This window comes from Leuciscus leuciscus, assembly GCF_965113295.1.
Source record: "Leuciscus leuciscus genome assembly, chromosome: 16".
Classification (NCBI taxonomy): Eukaryota; Metazoa; Chordata; class Actinopteri; order Cypriniformes; family Leuciscidae; genus Leuciscus; species Leuciscus leuciscus.
Window position 1 is genome coordinate 32,485,608 of NC_138740.1, and position 16,168 is coordinate 32,501,775.

At 44.9% G+C, this 16,168-nt stretch overlaps 1 long non-coding RNA gene across 2 annotated transcripts in view; it reads left to right on the top strand.

Annotated features, from left to right (window-relative positions):
• The window catches only part of LOC309478238, a 32,869-nt gene that overhangs the window by 3,885 nt on the left and 12,816 nt on the right, over nt 1-16,168 (top strand). Inside the window, exon 1 of one of the 2 annotated variants that reach the window (XR_014198894.1) lies at nt 9,205-9,713. The exons of the other annotated variant lie outside the window; for it this stretch is intronic. This is a non-coding gene — a long non-coding RNA (uncharacterized lncRNA). Of the gene's footprint in view, nt 1-9,204; nt 9,714-16,168 lie in introns of those variants that run through there. 2 annotated transcript variants of the gene reach the window in all.

Genomic DNA, 16,168 nt, shown 5'->3' on the forward strand with positions numbered 1-16,168 from the left:
CACAATTACTAACCCTAAACCAAACCCTAACCCTACATATGAATTATTATTACACAGTAATTAAATGCATAATTACACTGTAACATGGACTCCTTTACTAGTGTAACCTTTTTTATTAGCTTTTAGTTTTATATTTTCAAGTATTTCATTAATTGTATTATGTGCTTTTGTCATTTTTATTAGGTTTTGTTTTTTCAATATTACTTAGTTTTAATAATTTTTATTTTAGTTGCAGTTCAGTTTCATGATTTATTTAATTTCAGTAAGTAATTTTAGTGCTTCAAATTTAAATGGAAATTGGCAACTAAATGAAATAAGTTTAGGGTAAGTTCAGTTGTATTATGTAAAGTTTTTTTTGTTTAAAACTATAACAAAATTTCAATAATGAATCGATACATCATCAATCCTTCTTCCAAAACATGTATTTGTCTTACCCTGATTCATGGTGAGTCTAATAGGTGTATAAGTGTTTATATTTTAGACTTGTAGGGATATATATATATACACACAATGGGGAGAACAAGTATTTGATGCACTGCCGATTTTGCAGGTTTTCCCACTTACAAAGCATGTAGAGGTCTGTAATTTTTATCATAGGTATACTTCAACTGTGAGAGATGGAATCTAAAACAAAAATCCAGAAAATCACATTGTATGATTTTTAAATAATTAATTTGCATTTTATTGCATGACATAAGTATTTGATCACCTACCAACCAGTAAGAATTCCGGCTCTCACCGACCTGTTAAGGTGCTGATCCACTTGTCCGACACGACTGTCGCGTGGTGTCGCGACCAGGGTGGGAATTATACCGCGGCCACGCGGCCATGGCCGTCGTTGCCCTACACTTTGGCCTTCATGCCCCGTGAAAAAAAAATCATCGTACGGCCACAGTGGCCTGTGTGCCCTGGCCCTGTCCAAGTTCCATGTATAAAGCGCCAGTGCGGCATAGTGGGCTTGCTTTGAATTACAGCGAGCCACCCAAGTAGTCTCTGAACTTCAATTAGTTCGTGGATTCGCGCAGGTGCAGTGTAGGGCTGGGCGATATATCGATATAAAACATATATCGATATATTTTTGAAATGCGAAATGGAATTAGACCATATCGCATATCGATATAGTTAAAATGTCCTTGCTCCCCGCGCCTCCTTTTCCACTCTGCGTGCGTGTTTAGAGCATGTTATGTTATGAGAGGCGAATCATGACTACTTCAGAAAACCCAGCACAATAGGAACTACCAGGCAGTGACATAAGTGTACGCTGAGATAAAGTCTTTTACCTCAGAAAAACGGACTTTCTTGTCCTGTCAGCCGTTATCCTGTACTCGTAGCGCACACTCTTCAATTGCACGCGCAAATGCGACGGCGCGCGCGCTGTATCGCCTCACTGATCAAGTGCAAAAGAAACTATGAGCATGCAACGCTGTTACGTTGTAAATCACACGAAATAAAAGTAATGCAGGTATGATTTTCATTCTATTCTATTCACCAGGAGCAGTTCCCTTTCAAGGGAACTCGTGTTGCGTCGAAATGACGCTATGGGAACGCTTTGCGTGATGACGTCTTGAAGCACATGTAAAATCAGTCCAATGGTGTGGCGGAACGTCAGAGGCGGGTGACGTCACGTACCAGGAAGCTATAAAAGCCGGCCCGAAACAGAAAACGAAAGCTTTCTGAGTCTTCAGTTGCGCTCTGTGTTGAATCTGTCCTTGTTATTTGGTGTTGTCTGTCTATATTATATATATATATTCAGTATGGCGAGCAAGCAGCAGTTTAGAGTGTGTGTCCATCCCTGCCCGCGTTATTTAACGGGAGGTGATACTCACACTCTTTGTGTTGTTTGTTTGGGTGAGGAGCATGCCCAGTCAGCACTCGAGGGTGGTGACTGTGTGCATTGCGAGGCGCTTCCATTGCGTACGCTCCGATCCCGCTTGGCTCGGTTCAATCCCGATCACGTTCCCCAGGGCTTGGGTCCCGCCGCTGCCGAGGCACGGCGTCGATCTCAGACCTGGGGTTCACAAATGGATTTATCAGTGGATGTTGAGACGGGCTCTGCCTTATCTCAACATCCTTCTGATAGATCCAGTGCCTCTCATCAGGGTGTGGAAGCACGCGCTGCGGTTTCTTCCCCCCCGATGGAGGCACCAATACTGCAATTGTCCAGCTCTGAGGAGTTGGACGTTGTTAGTATTGAAGCTGAGTCTGAGGATTCGCCACCTCAGTCTCACGCTTTTGAGGAATTGCTCGATGTTGTCACGAGAGCAGTTCACAGATTATCTATTGAGTGGCCAGAGGATAGGCAGGACGTTCGTTCGAAAAGTAAGCTCGACGAACGCTTCCTGCCATCTCGTACACAGCCTCAGCGAAGAAGCCTTCCGTTTTTCCCCGATCTCCACACCGAGGTGTCGAAATCGTGGGGAAAACCGGTTTCATACAGAGTGTATGCACCACAAACATCCCACTATTCTTCCATTCAGAAATATAAAGAATATGGTTATGGGGAGATGCCGAAGGTGGAGGAGACGCTTGCGAGCTATCTCTCTCCAGCAACGGTATCTTCCCTGAAAGCTCCTTCACTTCCCTCTAAGCCAGTAAAATTCACATCATCTCTGGTTCATAAATCGTATGCAGCCGCTGGTCAAGCTGCAGCGTGTCTGCATACGATGTCTATTATGCAAGCCTATCAGGCAGAATTATTGGGGGATTTAGAGGAGGGCGGGGGAATTGGTCCTGACACAGTGGCTGAACTACGCAGAGCCACAGATCTGTCTCTCAGGGCCACCAAGGAGACCGCTAAATCAATCGGGCGGTCTATGGCAGCCCTGGTGGCCACTGAGAGGCATCTGTGGCTCAATTTGAGCGATATAAAAGAGAAAGAAAAGCATGTTCTCTTAGATGCTCCGGTTTCCACTGTTGGTTTATTTGGTGATGCAGTAAACAGTGCGGTAGCTAAATCTCAGGAAGCTGCTAAACAGGCAGCTGCATTACAAAAACTTCTCCCCCGCCGTTCTTTCATTGAGGCTGCTGAGCGGGAGCAGCCTCACTCCTCTAAAAAGAGCGCTGAACATCGTGCCACTCAAAAACAGAGTGTGTCCTCTCGTGCTCCCCCACAAAAATCTCGGGGACACGGAGGGCGCTCTCAAACCCAGCAGTCTTCGAGGGGTAAAACGGATCTGCGGACCGTTATTACCGCCAAGAAGGCTGCTGGGAAAAAGTCCTGATGTCTGAGGGCTCAGGACAAATGAGGGTAGTCCCCCCGAAGCAGAGCGGTTAACACCTCTTTTCACGGTGCCCGTCTCTCTTCGGTGCCCTCAGGGGACCGTTCTGCCAACCCTGCCACCTCTGGTGTTACAGGGCGCAGCGGTCTCCGGCGAGCACATATCTCAAGGTCCACCCGGAAACGTAGTGGCCTCGGGATGCCCGCCCCCTCTGAGGAGGGTGCTAGAGCAGTCTGTTTGGTCGTTCCCTGCCGGTGCGCCGTTACAGGGCGACGAACCGACTACTCAACAGCAGGAGAAAAATACGGTGCCGTCTCTCTTCGGTGCCCTCAGGGGACCGTTCTGCCAACCCTGCCGCCTCCGGTGTTACAGGGCGCAGCGGTCTCCGGCGAGCACATATCTCAAGGTCCACCCGGAAACGTAGTGGCCTCGGGATGCCCGCCCCCTCTGAGGAGGGTGCTGGAGCAGTCTGTTTGGTCGTTCCCTGCCGGTGCGCCGTTACAGGGCGACGAACCGACTACTCAACAGCAACAAAATCCAGAAACCAGTCTCGAGAGACTGGTACCTCTAGTAGAATCTTTGACAGCGTGGAAGCTACTGTCAAATGTTTCTCGTTGGGTCCTGCAGACCGTGGAAAAAGGGTATTAGATACAATTCTATTAACGCCCACCGCGGTTTATGGGGGTCCTGCCCACAGTGGTGGGCCCCGAGCAGGTTCTGGTTATGGAACAGGAAGTAAACACTCTGTTAGAGAAAGGGGCCATAGAATATGTACCCCCCTCCAACAGGGAAACCGGGTTTTACAGCCGGTACTTCATAGTTCCAAAAAAGGACGGGGGATTGCGTCCCATTTTAGATCTTCGAGTTCTGTACGTGTCAGCCATGCAGCTCAAGTTCAAAATGTTAACCTTGAGACAAATCGTGCCACAGATCAGGTCCGAGGACTGGTTTGTCACGATAGACCTCAAGGACGCATATTTCCATCCGTCCGTGTCATTGGAAGTTCCTGAGGTTTGCTTTCGGGGGCAAAGCATACCAATATCGAGTTCTTCCATTCGGCCTGGCTTTATCACCCCGCACTTTCACCAAATGCATGGATGCAGCTCTGGCGCCTCTGCGCCTCCGGGGTATTCGCATCACGAACTACATCGACGATTGGTTGATTTTAGCTCAGTCACATTAGATGGCGGTTCAACATCGAGATGTTGTTCTCGCCCATATGAAAGAGTTGGGGTTACGGCTGAACGCCAAGAAGAGTGTGCTTTCTCCATTTTAGAGGACCACTTTTTTAGGCGTGGTTTGGGATTCAGTGTCGATGCAGGCGCGCCTGTCATCGCCACGCTTCGATTCCATCCTGGCAGCTGTGAGAAGTGTAAAGCTAGGCCAGCTACTCACTGTCAAACAGTTCCAGAGACTGTTGGGTCTCATGGCAGCAGCTTCCAACGGGATACCTTTTGGACTGCTGCACATGAGGCCCCTGCAGTGGTGGCTCAGGACCAGAGGGTTTTTCCCCGAGGGGCAACCCATTTCGCACAATCAAGGTCACGCGGTGATGCCTACGTGCCTTGGTTATGTGGAAGAAACCTTGGTTCCTGTCCCAGGGCCCAGTGCTGGGAGCTCCTTGTCGTCGCAAACTGCTAACGACGGATGCTTCCCTCACGGGTTGGGGAGCGATCCTGAGGGTCGCTCATCTCAAGGTCTGTGGGAAGACCATCATCGTTCCTGGCATTCTATAGCCTAGAGATGTTAGCTGTCTTCCGGGCTCTGAGGAGCTTTATCACAGGTCTCAGGGGACACCATGTGTAGTACATACGGACAACACGTCGGTAGTCGCCTATATCAAGGGGGTTTGCGCTGGCATGCCATATCCTCTTGTGGTCCCAGGGGAAGTTGCTGTCTCTCAAGGCAGCCTACATCCCCGGGGTCCAGAATATAGGAGCAGACACTCTGTCGAGACAGGGGCCGAGGCCCGGGGAATGGTGGCTCCACCCCCGAGGTGGTGGAGCTGATATGGAAATTATAAGTGGATCTGTTTGCGTCTCGAGAGACGTCTCACTGTCCACTTTGGTTCTCCTTCACGCATCCAGCTCCTCTGGGACTGGATGCTATGGTACAGACGTGGCCGAGGCTACGTCTGTACGCCTTTCCCCCAGTTGCTCTGCTCCCGGGAGTTCTGGAAAGAGTTCGCAGGGACCGGGTTTGCCTGCTTTTTATAGCCCCGCGCTGGCCGGGCAGAGTATGGTTTCCCGATCTTGTGTCCCTCCTCGACGGGCATCCTCTGGAGCTACCCGTCAGGAGGGACCTTCTGTCCCAAGCAGGGGGCTCGATTTTTCACCCCCGACCAGAACTGTGGAACCTGTGGGCTTGGCCTCTGAGGGGGCCCAGCTCATAGAGTCAGGTCTCTCAACTGAGGTTGTTGAGACCATTCTACAGTCCAAGCTCCCTCCACGAGGAAACTTTATGCCCTGAACTGAAGAGTATTCACCTCTTTGTGTAGTGACCGTCGGTTGGATCCAGTCAACTGCCCAATTGGTACAGTTCTGGAGTTCCTGCAGGACCGGTTCACTGCAGGTCTGACCCCGTCCACTTTAAAGGTTTATGTGGCGGCCGTAGGTGCTTACCACAGTCCTTTGGGTGGAATGTCTGTGGGGAAAGACCCTTTGGTATCTCGTTTCCCTCGTGGCACTTGGAGGTCCTCCTCCCTTTCGAAATCGGACCAGGAGGCGAATAATTTGCTTGCCCTGTTCGGGCGTTAGACGCGTATGTCCACCGAGCTGCCCTGTGGCGTAAAAGTGACTTTTGCTCCCCTAACAAGGGAGGTCCAGTGTCTAAGCAAAGGATGAGCAAGTGGGTGGTTGAGACTATCTCACTGGCTTATGAGGCGGCTGGACAGCCTTCTCCTTTGGCTGTCCGGTCGCTCTCTACTAGGAGTATGGCGGCCTCTAAGGCCCTTATATCAGGAGTATCGTTACAGGACGTCTGTGATGCGGCAGGCTGGTCCTCACCGCACACCTTCGTCAGGTTCTACTCTCTGGATTTAGACTCTACTCCAGGGTCTCATGTTTTGTCTTCTTAGTGCTGCTCACATGATTACACACAGGACAGACATTTGTAGCTATGGAGGCGTTGGTATAGACGTTCCCATAGCGTCATTTCGACGCAACGCGAGTTCCCTTGAAAGGGAACGCCTCGGTTACGACTGTAACCTCGGTTCCCTGAAGAGGGAACGAGCGTTGCGTCGCCTTGCCATATCTCCTTCATGCCTGTCAGCGTGACTTCAGACTTTACGAAGCTTTCGTTTTCTGTTTCGGGCCGGCTTTTATAGCTTCCTGGTACGTGACGTCACCCGCCTCTGACGTTCCGCCACACCATTGGACTGATTTTACATGTGCTTCAAGACGTCATCACGCAAAGCGTTCCCATAGCGTCATTTCGACGCAACGCTCGTTCCCTCTTCAGGGAACCGAGGTTACAGTCGTAACCGAGGCGTTTCCATGTTTCATTAACAGTTATTGTTAATATTGTGTATTCACCATGTTAACTGTCCTTTCCATATTAACCCCAAAATGCCACTATTTTTTTTTTTTTGTTGTTATTTTTAAATGACTGTAGTGGCTCATACCAACATTGTATTAACAAAAACTAGTTTGGGACTGCTATTTAATAACTTTAGCATAGGCCTAATGTTTATTTATTAGTACTAGTCTTTACTATTAGTCATATTCTTACAATTTATGTTATATATGTATATGTATGTATGTATATATATAGGCAAATTATAACATGTTTACACAAAATTTGTTTATAGCCTATATTGAATGTAAACTTTGATAATCATAATTAATAACTCACATTCTCACATGATATAGAGGACTGAATGAATATTTTGAATGCTTTTATTGGCATTTGTGTTGTTTCTGAATGCTTTTATTGGCATTTGTGGTGTTTCTGAATGCTTTTATTGGCATTTATGTTGTTTCTATTGTTGTGTGAGGGTGTATACCTTCTGGATGTAATGGCGCTCTCTCTCTCTCTCATTCAATTTTTTTATTTTTTATTAAAAAAGTCATAATCCATGTCTTATTCCAAATTAGGATGTTATGGTATCAATCTGAATGGGAAAACCATCGAATTGTACTCAATGGCCTTTGTGCCCTGTCATATGGCCTTGGTGCCCCTAAAAAAAAAGAAAAGGTGGAGGCCAAATGGCCTTGCCCCTAAAATTACATAATTCCCACCCTGGTCGCGACGCCTCCCCACATTGGTACATTGATGGGCGTTTACCACTATGGGCGTGGTTTTGACCGAGCAGGAAATGTAGCGTATTAGAACAGAGGACCTGCGAGAGACTTCCCTCCGTCTCCATATGCTCTACTTCTATTGGATAGTCGCGTCGCGTTTAACGGAATTCATTTGCATAAAGATGGGCATCGGCCAGCTTTTTGACGCGCAGCATTTTTCCAAATGAAGCGCCGCCTTCCCGGAATGCTTTGCGGGCGCGTCAAAGTCGCTTGACGTCACCCATAGGAATATAGTGGAGAGCGGCGCGACAGAAGTGTCGCACGGACAAGTGGATCAGCGCCGTTAGTTTTTCTTTAAGAAGCCCTGTTCTCCACTCATTACCTGTATTAACTGCACCTGTTTGAACTCGTTACCTGTATAAAAGACACCTGTCCACACACTCAATCAAACAGACTCCAACCTCTCCACAATGGCCAAGACCAGAGAGCTGTGTAAGGACATCAGGGATAAAATTGTAGACCTGCACAAGGCTGGGATGGGCTACAGGACAATAGGCAAGCAGCTTGGTGAGAAGGCAACAACTGTTGGCACAATTATTAGAAAATGGAAGAAGTTCAAGATGACGGTCAATCTCCCTCGGTCTGGGGCACCATGCAAGATCTCACCTCGTGGGGCATCAATGATCACGAGGAAGGTGAGGGATCAGCCCAGAACTACACGGCAGGACCTGATCAATGACCTGAAGAGAGCTGGGACCAAAGTCTCAAAGAAAACCATTAGTAACATACTACGCCATCATGGATTAAAATCCTGCAGCGCACGCAAGGTCCCCCTGCTCAAGCCAGCGCATGTCCAGGCCTGTCTAAAGTTTGCCAATGACCATCTGGATGATCCAGAAGAGGAATGGGAGAAGGTCATGTGGTCTGATCAGACAAAAATAGAGGTTTTTGGTCTGAACTCCACTCGCCGTGTTTGGAGGAAGAAGAAGGATGAGTACAACCCCAAGAACACCATCCCAACTGTGAAGCATGGAGGTGGAAACATCATTCTTTGGGGATGCTTTCCTGCAAAGGGGACAGGACGACTGCACCGTATTGATGGGAGGATGGATGGGGCCATGTATCGCGAGATCTTGGCCAACAACCTCCTTCCCTCAGTAAGAGCATTGAAGATGGGTCGTGGCTGGGTCTTCCAGCATGACAACGACCCGAAACACACAGCCAGGGCAAATAAGGAGTGGCTCCGTAAGAAGCATATCAAGGTCCTGGAGTGGCCTAGCCAGTCTCCAGACCTGAACCCAATAGAAAATCTTTGGAGGGAGCTGAAAGTCCGTATTGCCCAGCGACAGCTCCGAAACCTGAAGGATCTGGAGAAGGTCTGTATGGAGGAGTGGGCCAAAATCCCTGCTGCAGTGTGTGCAAACCTGGTCAAGATCTACAGGAAAAGTATGATCTCTGTAATTGCAAACAAAGGTTTCTGTACCAAATATTAAGTTCTGCTTTTCTGGTGTATCAAATGCTTATGTCACGCAATAAAATAATAATTAATTACTTAAAAATCATACAATGTGATTTTCTGGATTTTTGTTTTAGATTCCGTCACTCACAGTTGAAGTGTACCTATGATAAAAATTACAGACCTCTACATGCTTTGTAAGTGGGAAAACCTGCAAAATCGGCAGTGCATCAAATACTTGTTCTCCCTACTGTGTATATATATATATATATATATATATTAGTTTTATAAATTGAGTTAACGTTAACAACCCTGAATACAAAGCAGACAATTTCCATTTTGTTCTGTATTAGGTTTTTTTCCGGTTAAGCTTGTAAATGTATGTTTAGGGTAAAGAATAAAATAAAAAAAGTCAAAACATCTTGACTCTCCCTGTTTTCTGATTTGATTATTTTCCTTTTCTTTTCATAACTGCTTATGTTGTGTATTAATAATTAGTAATTCAATTCAATATTCATTGACACTTTGTTTGTAAAGCTAAGAGTCAAATTCACAATAAATTCTCTGAAATTGTTAATTCCTGAGAGTAAACTGAAGATGTAATGAGACTGAATGCAGATTTTAAAAATGTTTTATCATTGATCACAATCGTTATGAATAAGGTTTAGCAGCTATTGTTTGGAATTATTGTGTAGATGTTGTAGCAGTCTTTGGACACATGGTGGCGCTGTTTACTAGTGTGAGAATCAAGGCAGACTGGCTGTTTTCGAAAATGGCAGAAAAGGATTTGGTGATTTGGTATGTTTTGTTGTATGTTTGGGAATTTCTGAATGCTTTTCTCTTCCTTTACTCAGAACAAACTTCACTTCTCTTCGTCATTTTTTAGTTCAAACTGTTGTCTTAGCAGAGTAACAACAGGTTGTTCCCCCCCCTAATGTATCTATTGTTTTATCAGAAGTTTAATATGTAATGGCAAAGTCTGGACTTCTGTCTGTTTCATTGTAAAAGTGGGAACTTGCATGTGCGTGCGCATCATTGTGAAGAAGACGGTATTTTTTCAGTGTGGGAGTTACAGAGATGGAGACAGAATGGGTGTTATTTTCAGATTGACTTGGCAGATGATTCAGATGTGTTTCGCTGTCATTATAATTTTTACCTGCTGTCTCTCCTCGTCTGCCTAGAACACCTACACAGTCCCAGACACACTGTCTCTTGTCTCCTCATTTCTATCTGATCATTTTGACTGGGTTATTTAGGGCTGTATGTGGCTTTATACTTTTGCAGCACCTGCGAACTCAAGACTTCCCGCCGGATGACTGACATTTGCACTGAATTTATTAACGAAGCACACACATAAATCTGACCTAATACGCATACATTTTTAATCCTCTTAATCCTCTGATGCATGAATTATGACAACCTGAGTCAGGATTTATTTTTTTCCCCCCGTGTTTTTATTGTCCTCCAGGCATGAAAAAACACAATTAACTTCTGCATGCGTTTGAGCGTTAGAACTATATGTGAAAATTAAAAATGCAGATAAATGACACATTAATATTTGTATACTGTTTAGGCCTATGGCAAAAAAAACCCCAAAACAATCTGGAACTGTATAGCCTATACACTTTATAGAACTGCAGATGTAGCTGGTCTTTCGTATCAGGCAGCATCATGGCATACACAGTCGGTACGGAAAGTATTCAGACCCCCTTACATTTTTCACTCTTTGTTATATTGCAGCCATTTGCCAAAATCATTTAAGTTCATTTTTTTCCCCTCATTATTGTACACACAGCACCCCATATTGACAGAAAAACACAGAATTGTTGACATTTTTGCACATTTATTAAAAAAGAAAAACTGAAATATCACATGGTCCTAAGTATTCAGACCCTTTGCTCAGTATTTAGTAGAAGCACCCTTTTGATCTAATACAGCCATGAGTCTTTTTGGGAAAGATGCAACAAGTTTTTCACACCTGGAGTTGGGTATCCTCTGCCATTCCTCCTTGCAGATCCTCTCCAGTTCTGTCAGGCTGGATGGTAAACGTTGGTGGACAGCCATTTTCAGGTCTCTCCAGAGATGATCAATTGGGTTTAAGTCAGGGCTCTGGCTGGGCCATTCAAGAACAGTCACGGAGTTGTTGTGAAGCCACTCCTTCGTTATTTTAGCTGTGTGCTTAGGGTCATTGTCTTGTTTGAAGGTGAACCTTCGGCCCAGTCTGAGGTCCAGAGCACTCTGGAGAAGGTTTTCGTGCAGGATATCCCTGTACTTGGCCGCATTCATCTTTCCCTCGATTGCAACCAGTCGTCCTGTCCCTGCAGCTGAAAAACACCCCCACAGCATGATGCTGCCACCACCACCATGCTTCACTGTTGGGACTGTATTGGACAGGTGATGAGCAGTGCCTGGTTTTCTCCACACATACCGCTTAGAATTAAGGCCAAAAAGTTCTATCTTGGTCTCATCAGACCAGAGAATCTTATTTATCACCATCTTGGAGTCCTTCAGGTGTTTTTTAGCAAACTCCAAGCGGGCTTTCATGTGTTTTGCACTGAGGAGAGGCTTCCGTTGGGCCACTCTGCCATAAAGCCCCGACTGGTGGATGGCTGCAGCGATGGTTGACTTACTACAACTTTCTCCCATCTCCCGACTGCATCTCTGGAGCTTTTTTTATAACCTTGGCCAGATCTGTGCCTTGCCACAATTCTGTCTCTGAGCTCTTCAGGCAGTTCCTTTGACCTCATGATTCTCATTTGCTCTGACATGCACTGTGATCTGCAAGGTCTTATATAGACAGGTGTGTGGCTTTCCTAATCAAGTCCAATCAGTATAATCAAACACAGCTGGACTCAAATGAAGGTGTATTCATGGGTTTCATCAGGTCCCTTTCCACAGGTGTATAAAATCAAGCACCTAGATTATGAATGCAGACTGCATTGTGCTTGATTAATACACCTGTGGAAAGGGACCTGATGAAATCCATGAATAACCATCTCAAGGATGATCAGAAGAAATGGACAGCACCTGAGTTAAATATATGAGTGTCAAAGCAAAGGGTCTGAATACTTAGGACCATGTGATATTTCAGTTTTTCTTTTTTAATAAATGTGCAAAAATGTCAACAATTCTGTGTTTTTCTGTCAATATGGGGTGCTGTGTGTACAATAATGAGGAAAAAAAATGAACTTAAATGATTTTAGCAAATGGCTGCAATATAACAAAGAGTGAAAAATTTAAGGGGGTCTGAATACTTTCCGTACCCACTGTATATTCGCATTTTTTGCTTTGGTGAGCTGGGGCCAGTGATTCCATAGCCAAACCTGACCTCAGGAGGTCCTCTGGTCACTTCTCTGCTTTCCAACAGAGGTGGGGTCCCACTGCGGGTCACAATATAACTTTTTTTGTTGTTGTTTTTTACAGTGAATACCCTGCATGATAAATAATGAAGCGCAAACTCCAGTCTATCTGGTTTCAAGAACCCATTCAGGCTCGGAGTCAGACAGCACTTCTCCATCTTGCCTTGACAGATCACGTGTGCTCCTCTGACTTCACTCCTATTGGTTGTCGCTCCCAAAGTCACTCTTCATTTGCATAAAGTTAAACATATCTTAACATTGTCGCATCGCTGGACATGTCTACATCCTGTCGCCAACAGTCACTGTCGCTCGTGTCACTGGAAATCGCCTCTCTATTGAAATGAATGGGATTGTGTCGCTGGTAGTGTGAGCGCAGTTCCATTGTAGTGACTGCAGTTACACCATTGAAACCAGAGCATTTAAAAGAAAGTGAGAATTGAATAGCTGTCCACTGTAGTGACCATCATGCATCACAGGGTTAAAAATAAATGTTTTCACAGTGAGGCCATAGAAGAACCACTTCTGTCAGGACCACTATCATCAAATACGATTGACAATTAGCATACAGTTAGCATTGGTGGTATGGTTCTGTTCTGGGCAAGAACTCCCTGTGCATCTATGCAGCCTAGCATTGATAAGAGCAGGGAGAGCAGCAATAACCCCCCTTAGGCTGTGTGTCCACCAAAGCGTTTTTAGACAGCTGAAAACGCCTAGCTATGGGCGCTTGAGAGCGTTTTGGCAGCGCAGCATTTTTTTTCAGTTGAGACGCTTTGCTTGTTATGATACGGAATATCCGTGAAAGTGTTACTAGTATCTCATTTCACACATATTTTGTTTCTGTGTTGATTCTATATTAAAGGGTAACTCTCGCCAAAATTGAACCTAGGCTCTTTTTGTTAATCTACCCGAGTCAAACTTTCGTGTAAAAGCATAATTAGAATGGAAACGCCACTTTTAAGATTGACAGTATTTTCGTTTTAAGTCAAAATGCCTTTTGAATGGGAGTGCATGGGGCACTTCTATGATAGCATCAAAATTCGGAGATCAACTACTTTTGAATGACAAAATTCCAGCCACCGGAAACACTAACTGATAAAGGGAGTTGTACAAAACCTTTCTTTTTAGTAAACTTTGTGTACACAAACAATGTAGTCAATGCTCAAGTTCATGTGTAGAGCCCCTGACGATACTTCAAGCACAGTTTTATTTTGTGTCGAGCCTTCTTAGTGTTTAAAAAAATGTGATGCTATCATAGTCGTGCCCCATGCACTCTCATTCAAAAGGCATTTTGACCTAAAACGAAAATACGGTCAATCTTAAAAGTGGCGTTTCCATTCTAAATATGCTTTTCTAGAAAGTTTGACTTGGGTAGATTAAAGGGACATTGTGTAGGAATTTCTCCCATCTAGTGGTGAAATTGTATTTTGCATTCAAACAAATAGTGCTCTCCAGCGCCTCGCTTTTTCAAATGCGTGTTGCATCTACGGTAGCCGCTATGTACCAAAAAGCTATGACAGGATGTCTTCTAATAGCACTTCATCGAGTTTTCCTTCTGGTGAACAGGTTTGTTATTTCAAGACCGTAACATTGACTTACCTGTCGAGAAGAAAGCAGGCAACTTCAGCGTCTCTTTTGAAAGCTTTCTGCTGCATTAGCTCTTTCCACCTGGAAAAAGCTATCCCGACATTAACACTTGTTTTTTGTAATCTCCGTTCACGTTTCCTTTTACGGTCTATTTTGGACTTTTTCGACGACGAGGACTCCTTATCCTGTGACTCAGCATATGTATGGTCCTCCATTATAAATAACCGTACAGTGCAGCCTTTTAAACTTGCCGGTGCAGTGACAAGCGCCTCTCACTGCTCTGCTCCTCTGCTTCTGCTGGTTTCAGTCACGTGACGCTGGCTCTGAACGAAAACGCGTTGTGGAAACGCGTTGGCTTAGTACTTTTTGTCCCTCTCTGCTATTATAGTTTTTCAAGATGGCGGAACTACATGGAAGCCTCCGTGGACCTACCCATCCCATGTATATAAAGATAATAAATTCTTCGTTTACGAGGATAAGTCAGATCATTGGCAGAGGTATTTGTACACCATTGAGGACATATTTATGAATAAAAATATTGATTTTAGATAATAAAATACCTAAAAAACGTTACGCTCATGGCGTTTTAAAAACGCGTCGCTCCCATTAAAAACAATTGAAAAAATACGCCAGCCGCGTGAAAAAACGCTTTGGTGGACACACGGTAAACAGAACAGAACCAACATGAATGTATTGCAGGTATCATTAATTAATTTTAATGTACAACATAATTAGAGAATTTTAGTCTGATTCAGGGGTAATTAGTATGCTAAATCCTGACTGACGAGAGGCGGCACTGGGGATGGAGGAGGGTAATTAGCTCCTGGGAAACACGATAGCTGCTGATAACACTGAAGGAGCTTATATATGTATACGGTGATAGGCGTCGTATTCCAATAGGTAGACGTGGATCAGCTGAGAGTCAGCTGATGTGAGCTTGACTAACGTGACCTGCCAGAACTGACGCTACGCTTGATTTCTGTCAGGACCACTATCGTCAAATACGATTGAAAATTAGCATACAGTTAGTTTTGGCGCTATGGTTCTGTTCTGGGCAAGAACTCCCTGCGCATCTATGCAGCCTAGCATTGATAAGAGCAGGGAGAGCAGCAATAACCCCCCAAAATAAAATCATATGCCAATATCCCCCAAACACAAACTGACAGAGAAATTCTGGATGTCTTTTACACACTATCCCCAACACGACTGATGCTGACAGAATGGTTAATACATCCTGATGTTAGTGGCATATGCATAGGTTAGTGCCACTATAGATCCAATCTAATGGGGGAAGCATCACCCCAAGCTGGAGCAAGCAAGGACACATTGCAACAAGCATTTTGCTGTAGCCAATTTAACAGTGTATGGGATCTATTGGGGGAAGCTTACACCCCTAGCGGCAGCAAAATCTGATACAACAAGCATGTTGTATAAATCGCGGAACTATTGCTAAAACAAGTGTAGTTTGCAGGGGAAGCCTACACCCTACAGCAGTAGCTCAGACTAGTGGCAACAAAATCTGATACAAGCATGTTATATAACCATGGGACTATAGTATTAAAACTAGTGTAGTCCGGTTGGGGAAGGAGTCATATGCAGTGCGCAGCTAAGCAATGAAGTACAGTGTGCTTCTTCATTCATGAACATGATTTCTGCTCCCGTCGTACTGAATTCCATTGTTGTGGAGGTGAGGATGACGACTCCCATGATTCCACACTCATTCACGGGATCATCAAGCTATGTTGTTAGTGTTGACGCTTTCATTACCATAGCATGTCGCTTAGTACAGTATACTCAATAATACTAGATATGCCCAAGCAACACAGATAGCATTAGCAACAAGCATGTTGCCAATACCCTGATAGCTTTTAGCAATGAGCATTAAAAAGGAACTTAGTTTAGCTTCGGGGAGACTTTCAGAGATGAATGGAGAGTGAATCATATCGAGTCCTGTGTCAATAATGCAGCTGCAGACTGAGGTCACTTCCAAATCAGGCAGCTTATGATCGATGCGGCGAATCTCGTGTTCAAGTTCACGAATCTGAGGTGAAATCCTTGGGAGGAACGAATTCCTCTTGCTAAATTCCCGATTGCACGATTCCTTGTGAGATAATGTGGTTTGCCAGCTGAATTTCACATTTAATTAACTCCTGAGAAACGTGATAGCTGCTGATAATACTGAAGGAGCTTATATATGTGTTTGATTACCCGATGGGACACACTTAGGCCTATGCTAAAAGTGCAAGTGTTTACAGAGCTTTATTTATTTATAATATTTTGCATTTTAAAATAAACTTCTAAATGTCTGTT